This window comes from Rattus norvegicus, chromosome 11 (genome assembly GCF_036323735.1).
Source record: "Rattus norvegicus strain BN/NHsdMcwi chromosome 11, GRCr8, whole genome shotgun sequence".
In the NCBI taxonomy this organism is placed as follows: Eukaryota; Metazoa; Chordata; class Mammalia; order Rodentia; family Muridae; genus Rattus; species Rattus norvegicus.
Genome location: NC_086029.1, coordinates 3289717 through 3301019, shown reverse-complemented (window position 1 = coordinate 3301019; position 11303 = coordinate 3289717). Strand labels below are relative to the sequence as shown.

The 11303-nt window shown below is 42.8% G+C and overlaps 1 long non-coding RNA gene across 1 annotated transcript; it reads right to left on the bottom strand.

Annotated features, from left to right (window-relative positions):
• Positions 1-1076: 1076 nt before the first annotated feature.
• On the bottom strand, positions 1077-2974 carry LOC134481118 (uncharacterized). The gene is made up of 2 exons (XR_010056346.1): positions 2791-2974; positions 1077-1437 (listed from the first exon to the last, which is right to left on the bottom strand). It is a non-coding gene; the product is annotated as an uncharacterized LOC134481118 (long non-coding RNA).
• Positions 2975-11303: the final 8329 nt, after the last annotated feature.

Sequence of the window (11303 nt, the reverse complement as noted above, 5' to 3'; positions counted from 1 at the left end):
ACCTGACAGAAGCTCACGACATCCTCATCTTCCCTTTTAAATTACTTTTACTGATCATACAAAATAATGGGCTTTATGATACTTTCAGGAATCGATAGATATAAACTTAGTTTGGCATTCACTACTCTTGAGTTATCCTCGACAAACTGTCCTCTGGGGCAGCCTCCACCTCACATCCACCTTCTGTAGTGATGGTTGGCTGTTCTTTAAGGAACCAAAGAGAGCAATATGGATGCGGCCCAAGTTCAACTCATTCTAGACCCTTTCTGTTCTTCCTGTGTCTCCTGCTTCACTTTTTGAGAACTCCATCTTGGAATTCCTGCGTCCCTCAGTGTCCTCTACTCCCTCATATGTTCTTTAGTCTTTCTTCCACATCCCCATCAATTTAATCTTTCTTACCCTCATTCTGGTCTCTTCTCTGCATGTGAAGTTTGGATTTATTTGATAAGATGACTTTAGGGGCCTGGAGAGATGACCAATGGATCAAGAGCTCGTCTGCTTTGAAAGAGGACGTGGATTTGTTCTTTGAGCTCATGTCCAATGGCCACCAACCACATTTAATTCCAGCTCCAGGAGACCTGACTATTCTTCTGTCTGTGATCTCCTGTATTCATATCCTGCCCCCACCCACATAGTTAAAAATAATACATCTACAGATGAGAAACAGGTTTCATTACGTTTCATTAGTCAAAGAAAACCTGATCTTCTCTGATTCTGAGTCTGCTTGGATCAGTTTATTGGGTTTCCCCTTGAGTTCCAAGATCACCTTCCTGTTACCTGCCACTCTTTCCCCAACAGTCTGTTTCTCCCTCAAACTTTACCTCAGAGAGTCTATCTATTTCTGGCCCCTCTCCTCTGCTTCCTAAACATCCATCTTTTTTCCCGTGCCATCCCTGCTCCTCTATGCCTCATCTCCAGTTCTTTTCTCTCCCTAAAGACCAGACCAGCTCAGGCCTGTTTGTTTTAGTCTACGTGACATCAGACTTACTGTTCACAACCTTGACCTTTCCGGCTTCCTCTCCATGTTCTATCCACCACAGCCCGTCTCCTCCACATAAGTGTTCACAGACAACACATCACATCGCACATTTTATTTTTTAGAGCAAAAACAAATTCCACTGGAAAAGATACTGGAGTTGTCAAAGGTCCTTGTGTATCTGACACAGAAAAACAAACATTTTCCCCCCAATCCTATAAATTACCCATCTACGTCCACCCTCACTTTGTGAATTTCACCTTAACAGATCTTTTCTACCAGATTATAAATGTAGATGTGGACATCAACATCATCCTTGATGAAGTACATGGAAGGCTTGCCTAGAACTTTGTAAATGACGTTGCCGATCTTTTTGGACCCGTCGCTTCTGGTGTACTGCACACATTGACCTGATAAGATGTCACTGTTAACGTCTGACTTCACCTCTGCTGGAGGAGTCTCTGGAATGATATGGAGGATACCTTCTGTGTAATCATCCAGGAGCTGGTAGATGTATAGGACTGGATCTTTCTCGTAGGTGATGTAAAACCAGTCCTTCATGATCGGCACCTGGGCTAGGACCACCCCCCTCCAGTTGACCTTAGAGCCATGTTTGCCCTCAAATTTATGCTCCACATCTTTGCCAATCATGGCACTTGCGAAATGGGCATCTTTCACTTGAGGAAACACTACTTTGTGAGGCAAGACCTTAAGCTTTAAAATCCTCTCATCGTTGTGAATTTCCAGTCCTTAGACACAGTCAATTCTGTCATACTTGACCGGATAGAGAGAGGGATTTGTTGACAGTTGATCTAGAACAATGGCCTTCCATTGGGTGATGGGCTCATCACCTTCCTTCAATCCGTGGGAAATTCTGCAGCCCACAATGTCCCCCAGGGCCTGGGGCAATGGTGGAGAACACTTTAATTCCAGCAGTTAAGAGGCAGAGGGAGGCAGACCTCTGTGAGATCAAGGTCAGCCTGGTCTACAGAGTTAGTTCCAGGATAGCCAAAGCTATCCACAGAACAACCCTCTCTCAAAAATCAAAATCTAAAGTTCAAAGGGAAATGAACAAAAGGTCCTCTCAGCTCAGAATAACATATTCAGACACATTTCTTCAGCCCGAGGCACTTTGACTCTGCTGAGGAACCTCTCCTTGAATGTCTAGGTCAGTGTGGTATTAAACTGTGGTATATAAACTGTCCCCACTTTAAGCAAGCAGAACTGAGAAAGGATAGCAAAGGTGCCAGAAGGGTGGCCACACCCCTCTTCTACCCTCTAACTATGAACTATGTGGCAACATCCACAAGTGTCTGCCCAGAGACACAGCACACCAGTCCACTGGCTTTCTGTACTGTGCATCCTGACCCAGGCCCAGGTTTATTCCGCGACGCTGTTGCATCTTCGACCGCAACTAGAGTCTTTTGTGTAGGCAACAACAGCCATTTAGAAATAATATCTCCTGGGGTTGGGATTTAGCTCAGTGGTAGAGCAGTTGTCTAACAAGCACAAGGCCCTGGGTTCGGTCCTCAGCTCCGAAAAAAAAAAAAAAAAAAAAAACAAACCAAACAAAAAACAAAGAAATATTATCTCCTAAAATGTACAGGCACAGAGAGGAGCTTTGGCATTTTAGTAGGATTATGAATTAGATATTGTTAGGAAATTATAATAAACTCTTAGACTGACTAGCCTAGACCGTCCGCCGAGCTCTCAAACGTGGAAGACATCAGAACATACGGTTACTCGCGGTACGAGGGAAAACTTTTAGCTTTCTGGGCTACAAGGATCCCCGTTATCTTCATAAACGTATTTACCGAAAGAAAATGTCCTAGTCGTCCAGATTCTGTCTTCGGAAACCGATCAGGCTCCGAAAGGCTGTTGAACAATTGTGGGGTTCAGGAGCTGAACTGGCTTTCACACCCCGTTGCGAAGATGGTGAACCCACCTTCAGGGGAGTCTCGCGCCCCCAAGCGGAAGAGAAGCGCAACCTCCGCCCAGTGCTCTGTGACATCATCCAGGCTCTACTTACGTCATAGAAGCCCTCTCAGGCCAGTTCCTTCCCTAGTTACGCTTAGAAACGTCCAGCATCTACGTTTTAGCTTCTCATGTAGCCTCCTGGAGACCCAATATAAAGTCCCCACCCAAATATTCTGATGACTCGAGTCACAGTCTGCCCAAGTAGCTCTTTTCATGCATTTTTTTTTCTGAAAAAGTCTTTGGTTTCTGAGTCACCAACATCCTTGGTGGTTATTTTCACACCTCCTATCTTTCCTTTGGTTATCTTTAAGCCATTCTCCATATCAGAAATATTGGTAGACTCTCCCTCCGAGGCTGCCCACTGGATAGCACCCCAAAATTAGCTTCATCAAAACCCACAATTAGAGGAGGGCCATTTTTATTCACACAAAGCTGGAATTTGACAGGATTAAATACCTTGTATTGAAGTCAATGGCAATCATGAATTATGGATTCTTTGCAAAGAGCGAGAAAAAATTAGCTCCTGGACCTGCTTCCAAATTCGGGATAAATTGATGACAAACCCGATATCGACCAGACATATTTTAAATGTCTTTAAAATTTACCAGCACTTCTGGTTAAAAGGAATTTATTAAATCAAATGCAGCAAATCAGGATGAAATAGATGAGGTAATTTTGTTTTTGAAATATGGGTAGACAGAATACTGGATGCAAGTAAGTGTGGAATTTACCTGTAAATTAGAGGGCACTTTAATTGTTTGTGTCACATAGTTCTTCAGATCTTCAAAAGGATTCTTTTCAGAACCCTCCCCTGTCCACACCATACTCTGACCCTCCCTTCCCTCTTCCCAGTAATTCCCTTCAACTTTAACATTATAATGTACTAAGAGCTTAACAACTTATGGTAGCTTTTTAAAATCTGTCCACTTTTCTAAGTGCACTGTCTTCTTTGTCTCCCTTCTATCGTAGTTTTAAGCACATTTTCCTTCACACTTTGAGTTTTCCTCTCTCTCTGCTCTCATGACTCCTCTGCCATTATGTAACTGTTGTCCACTATGTGGCTGACCTCAATGTGGGGTTAACTCACATGACATGATTTTTCCCCCTTTTCTCCCCTTCATCTTCCTTCTCTAGGCACCTGCTGATATTTACAGCCTTGGGGATTTTTTTAAGCCTGAAAAGCACACACACACACACACACACACACACACACACACACACACACACACGCACATACACAGAGAAACACTCATACAAACACAATCAGACAAACACACACAAACATACACAAACACACACACATGCACACACAAACACACACACAAATATACACATATACACACTCAAACACACAAATACAGAGTGAGACAGAGACAGAGACAGAGAGACACGGTGAGAGACAGAGAGCCCATTAGAAAACATGTAATATCGTCTTTCTAAGAACAATAAACAGAGACAATTTTCAAGAAAGGGAAGAACAAGTAGGTAACAAGAGAAATAATCTCATCAAAGCCGTCAACTTGAGGAGGAAAGAGTTTGTCTCACTCTATCTTCTAGGTACTAGTCTGTTACTGAGCAACGTTGGGGCAGGAACTCAGGCAGGACTCTAGAGGCAGGAAAGGAAGCAGAGACACCTTAGAAATGCTGGGTACTGTATTGCTATCCATGACCTACTCAGCTTTCTCTCCTTCTCCTACAACCCAGGGCCACCTTCATAGGGGATGACACTCCCCATAGTGGGCTACACCCTTCCCCATCAACCATCAAAAAAAATTCCTTACAGATGTGGCGAAAGGCCAATCTGATGGAGGCAATTCTTCACCTGAGGCTCCTTCTTCCCAGGTTTAGTCAAACTGACAATAAAAACTAACCAGGACCCTGTACATCCATTCTGATTGCCACACTGTGTGCAATAGATAAGCCATTGGAATAACCTTAGCTGTTGATCACTGGATGAATGGCTTAAAAAATGTGATATTCATTGATGTGATTCTCATCTATGTGTAAGAGGAAAGGGTTTCATTCTCAGAAAAACGGATGGGAGTGTAAAATACAATATGTTAAGTGAAACAAACCAGACCCAAACAGACGATTGCGGAATTTAGATTTTAATAAGGGATATTAAGTGAAAGGGGGCATTTAGGAAGAGGAAGGGGAGCAGCAGTGTGTGTGTGTGTGTGAGTGTGTGTGTGTGTGTGTGCATGTGTGTGTGTGTGTGTGTGTGTGTGTGCAGGTGGAAATGGAGGTGAGTTGTGAGGATGAAGATGGCTAATGTACAGTATAAACCTGTACAAGGAGTCACCAGCAAGCCCACTGACTTCTACATTTAAAGAACATCGATATAAGAGAACTGAGTCTAAAACAATGTTTTCATTAAATTGGGGGTTTATAGTTTAGAGATACCGTAAAGTTTATTCATATTTTACTTCCCACAGGTGGCTCTTGCAGTTTCGAGCTTGATACTGGTGACAGGATATGGCAATGAGCTTTGGTGTCTGTACCTCATTAATAACCCCGAATTCACATCATTCAGTGAGGCTACCCTGGGGAAGGAGGTAGTTAGAGATCTTACGGGTACACCACGTGGGAAGAATAAAGCCCACCCACACTATAGATTTCCAAATATTCACCGTCATCTCTGGTTTGAATGTGATCGCCCAAAAGTTATTTTCTGAAGATTAATCCCCAGTTGGAATGTAGTTGTGAAGAATTGATTAGGTCAAGAGGGATGCGACCTACAAATAAAGATCCATTAATGATGCTATTGTGGAAAAAGGTTCAATTATGAAAGGGAGTTTGGCTCGCTCTCTTGTCCTCCGAGCCCATTGGATCCCTTCTGTGGTGACAACATCCCACAAGAACTCCTTCCTCGGCCGATGGTCTCTTCATCTCCGATTTACATGCTTCTGAATCAGAATCATACAGAATCTGCGTCATTATAGACTAGCCAATCGGTGCCATTCTGTTTGTCCATAGAAGTGTGAACATGAGTCAGAATTGTGAGCAGCCGGGTCATACAGGAAAGCGAAGCTGGCAGAGTGGACTAGGTGTTAGTGCTGACTGAAGACAAGATGGGTTCAGGGTTAGCGTGTGTGCTCTTCGTGAGGGAAACAGCACAGAGGAAGAGTGTAGGTTGGAAAGGTGCATCTTGGGAGGCACTCAGACATCTACTGTTTGCATTGTGGGGACAAGGAGCCATTAGGGAATTGGAAAGATCGCCAGGGATAGCTTCAGCCACTGCTTTTGTCTAGCAGAACCCTTTTTAGAATCCTCATCATCGAGGATGTAATGAAAACTGCCTGGAGTCAGTTGATCCATCAGTAACCATCAAGAGTGTGCCCACTATTCCAGAGGGACCCAGGAAAAAGCCTGATCGTGGAAGATCCTTTGCCTTCAAGAGATGGAGACGTCTCCCCGGCAACACTGGGCAACCCATCTATGTCGGTAAGGGCCTCCCACTAAGTCCAGAGCAGTGGTCCTTAACCCTTGGATTGAGACCCCTTTGGGAGCTCAAATGGCCCTTGCACAGGAGTCACATATCATATATCCTGTACATCAGATATTTACATCACAATTTATAATTATAGCAAAATTAAAGTTATGAAGTAGCAATGAAATAATTTTACACTTGGTGGAGCTGTATGAAAAGGTTACATTAGGAAGGTTGAGAACCTCTCTTCCTGACCCCTCTAAGATATGCCTGTAGGTATGGACTGGAGGTATAATCCCTTTTATTCAATCAGGCAAATCCAGAAAAACCAAAACACCACCATAAGGTTATGAAGGATAAACAGCCACTGCACCCACAGTGTCAGGACTGCTGACATCTTAGACAAATGATGTCAAAATGGAAATCACGTCACACCATGACCATCCCCCTAAATGAAAAGCAGAGGAGAAAAACCAGTTCCCTCGTGGTGGCACCAAGAGAAAACCATTGTCAGAATTGTCAGCAAGTATTTTAAAGCCAGAATTCAAGCGTCGTCAATGAGAAACTTCCAAAACAAAAGGATACACATCATCTTGGTGAAGCAATAGAAGAAACAAGAGAAAATCGAATAGGAACTCACTGAATTAAAACAAAAACTAAGAGTAGGATTTAAAGACATGTCTGGGCACGATGAACACTGAAGTGGACTTTAGAGCAGGCAGAAGGGGCTGGGGAGACGGCTCACTGCTTAGGAATAATGGATGCTCTTGCAGAGGATCAGGGTTCAGAGGATCTGATGGACTCTTTGGTCAAAACACACACACACACACATAAACACACACACACTCACATACACACACATACACACACAAACACACACACACACTCACATACACACAGACATACACAAACACAAACACAAACACACACACTCACATACACACACATACACACACAATCACACACAAACACACACACTCACATATACACACACATACACAAAAACACAAACACACACCCACCCACTCACATAAACACACACACATACACACACAAACACACACACACACACACACACACACACCATAGAGATACATTTAAAAAACAAATAAAAAAAGAAGGAGCCAGGTATGCCCCTTTAATCCCAGCACTCAGAAACAAGCTGATCTCTGTGAGTTCAAGGCCTACCTGGTTTATACAGTGAGTTTCAGGCCAGCCCTACCTACATAATGAAACCCAGTGTCAAAAAAAAACAGAAAAGAATGTTCTATTTATGTCTGATAATGCAGGCAACAGAGAAACTATTTCTACAGAGAAAGAACTTATTGTTGAGAGAATCAGTGGGCTGGAAGGAGACCTCAATTCTCTGTGTCACTAACTCCATCACGGCCTCAGCAGGAAGCAAGAGTGGGTACAGCTAAAAGGAAGCAGGGCGATTATGTGTAAAGCTGTGGACACGCATCAGCCCATCAGCAACAGAAGCAGGCGGAAAACCAGCTAGGATGAGATGGCTTCACCAGCCAATGTCTCTGACTGACAGTCCCTAGTAGCACCAGGATGTTCTTTTCCTTCAAGTACCCTGGACTTTTCAGACCCTCAGAAACCACAGAACAAAGTGTGGCAAATGCCTAAGAAAGGATGTCTTGCGGGACATATTTGTTTATACAGGTTTCATGTAGCCCAGGCTGGGCTCAAACACACTATGCACCCGAGGATGATTTTGAACTCCTGGTTCTCCTCCTGGTAATGGGACTATGGGCATGGACCACCACACCCTGATGAGGTACTGTAGGTGGAGCCCAGAGCTGTGTGAGAGACAAGTGAGCACTCTGTCCACTGAGCTGCATCTCCACCCACTCAGGATGTGTTCTGCTAATACAACAAAACTAAAATAGACGTCTTCAATGAGAGACAACAGGAGTCTCCCAGTCCAGAAACATTAAATTACTCATTCACCATAATACAGATGTCAAGAAATAATGAAACTATGTAATAGTAAGAAAAAAGAAGATGATAGGAAACATACTATCAAAATGTGTGAGACGTAAGTATGACGGTGCCAAGAGGAAACTTTATTTACAACATTAATTCTTAGATTAGAAACAAAGACCAGCAACCTAAATTTTTATCTACACTAGAAAATAGGAAAATAATTAATTCAATTAAAAATATTGTTAAAATGAACCCCAAAACCCAAAACACTAAAAAAAAAATTAACAAAAAAAGCCAATAAACACAATTAGTTTTTTTTAAAGCAAAGAATTTTATTTTTAAGTCTCGATTAGACCTAGATAGAAAAATATAAGGTCCATTCTGTTTAGCGATTTAAAAAAAAAAAGAAGGAAATTGCCGTGTTTTAGAGTTTATGCAGAACATTGAACCTGGTACCAGAGACAAAAATTTAAAAAAAAAATTATTCATCATTTAAACCCTTTATAATGACAGTGTTATACTCAACTTATCTCTCCTATAATCTGTTTAATATCAGACAAGATTTCCATGGTTGCCATATGTAGATTATTCAGTGTTGAAATGGAAGCACAGCATTGTATTCCCAACACAGACTGTGGTTGAGAACATCATTGTTTTTATCACGAGGAAACTAGCACAAGATCCAAGCCCAGTCTCCCGAGGCGTTGTGCCATCTTAGAGTCATTTCTTCAGACAGCACTTCCCATGTGTCATATTTTTCTTCAAAAAGCGAAACAGACTTGTTTGCTGCACTGTTTGGTTTGCCATGCTGCTTGGGAGATCCTGGACCATCAGACATGATGAAACTTCTCTCCCACACCCCCAAAATACAGCAGTGGTATCAGTATAGAGGAAATAGGAGAGACAGAAACCAAAAAGGAAAAAAAAATACAACCTATTGTTGTTTGGAGAAGAGTCATGTAAGTAGGCCAAGCTGACCTTGGACTTTCTATGTAGCCCAGGATGCCCTTGGACTTACTATGTAGCCCAGGCTGTCTTTGGACTTAATATGTAGCCCACGCTAGCCTTGATTTACGATGTAACCCAGGCAGTCTTTGGACTTACTATGTAGCCCAGGTTGGCCTTGGACTTACTCTGTAGCCCAGGCTGGCCTTGATTTACGATGTAGCTCAGGCTGTCTTTGGACTTTCTATGTAGCCCAGGCTGGATTTGAACTTGTGATCTTCGCGAGTATTGAGAATATAGGTATCCACTACCACACTCAGCTTTGTATCTGTTATTATAAGTGACTCAGCTGTGGCCCCTCATTTGCCAGCCTCCCTCAACATCAACAACAGCATCCACAATCACCCACTAGAATAATCCCATCCTTTAACTCATCTGTTAAGGTCAGACTTTACAGAACAGAGAGTCAGCAGGGTCCTCCTCCTTATTAGAACACATTTGTGTGGAGGGTTTTGAGTGATTGATTGAGTGATCCAGTCATACCCTAACCTGGTTCTGATATTATGACCAAGACAGAAAAAAATAAGAAAACAAAAGTAAAGGAGATGGGTCCAACACCAGGACTTGAACCTTAGCAACTGAGGAGATGGCTCACAGGTCTCAGGTAAATGATGGGTAGGCTTTGTGGTGTTCTGTTTCAGGAATCCTGAGCTGGGGCTCGGCTGACTTGAGCCTAACTCCAAGTCTTGCATCCAAGACAACTTTCAGCTGCCATGTACTGATCTTTGGAATTCCCTGCCAAGGTATCCTTACCTGCATTTCACACGAGGCCATGCCATGAAGCCAGAGGAAGTGCGGCTGTCTTACTCTGCCATTTATTAGCTTAGGTATTGGGAAACTGGCTCGACGTTTAAACCTCACTTCCCTCATGTATAAATGAGCAGGCGAACAATTCCAGTTCATCAGATCTACACTAGGAGTGAGTTAGGAAAACATGTCAAAACGATTAGTGCCAATGTGCTTTATGAATGATAAGCAGTATTACTTATATGATTTGTAACATTGGAAATTATGGTACCTGGAACATAACGGTTTTCATTATCTTTGCACAGATGATGTGAGGAAAGCATCTAGAATGCAGAAATGCTTCCTTTTTTGCTTTATTTCCAAGAAGCATTTCCTTCTGCTCCAATTATTTTTTTAAAACTTACTTTCCACTCCATCTCCCCTTAGGTGATTAGGTTAGAACAGAGTTTGGTGAGAGGGGTTATAAAACGTTGTGTTACAGAATATATCTACAAGATCAACTGTTGAGTTCAAATGGAGGCACGCTCCATGGATAAGCCATGCTCACCCTGAAGATATTGATTTCTCTTCTTTTTTTATTTTCATTGATTTCTTGTGATGGCTTGTCTTGAAGGAAAGAAACTCCCTCGAGGAGCCTCCTCCATCAGATTGGCCTTGACTATGTCCAGGTGGCATTTCCTTGACTGTTCACTGATGTTGGAGAGCCTGGTCTACTGTGGGCAGCACCACCCTATGCAGGTGGGTCTGGACTCTGTAAAGGTAGTTGAATGTGAGCTTAGAAGCAAGCCAGTGAGCAGTCTCTGTAGTTCCTGTTTCACAATCCTGTCTTGGTTTTCCATGATGACGGGATGGAACACATAAGATGAAATGAAGATTTCCCTTCCCAAGCTGGCTTTGGTGAGTGTATCGGAGCAAAAGAAAACCAAATTTAAGCAAAAATCACAGTGCCAGATGTGGGATGTCTTCCTGAAAGTTGCTGACCAGCGAGATTACAAAAGCCCTCACAACTTTACACGTTGTTGACATTGTTCTTCGTACCCCTCCAGAACTTGATGGTAAAACCCTATTGCTGAGGACACTGAATCCTTTTGGTCACAGGTCACAGAAGGGTCAATCTGAAGTTGAGGTGGAAGCATCTTCTATAATGGCTAGCTTTCATGGTTCAAGAAAGTGCTATGTAGGCGTCCGGGGGAGAAAATCATCTACAACCTTTCTCGGGGGTGGACCATTCAAGCT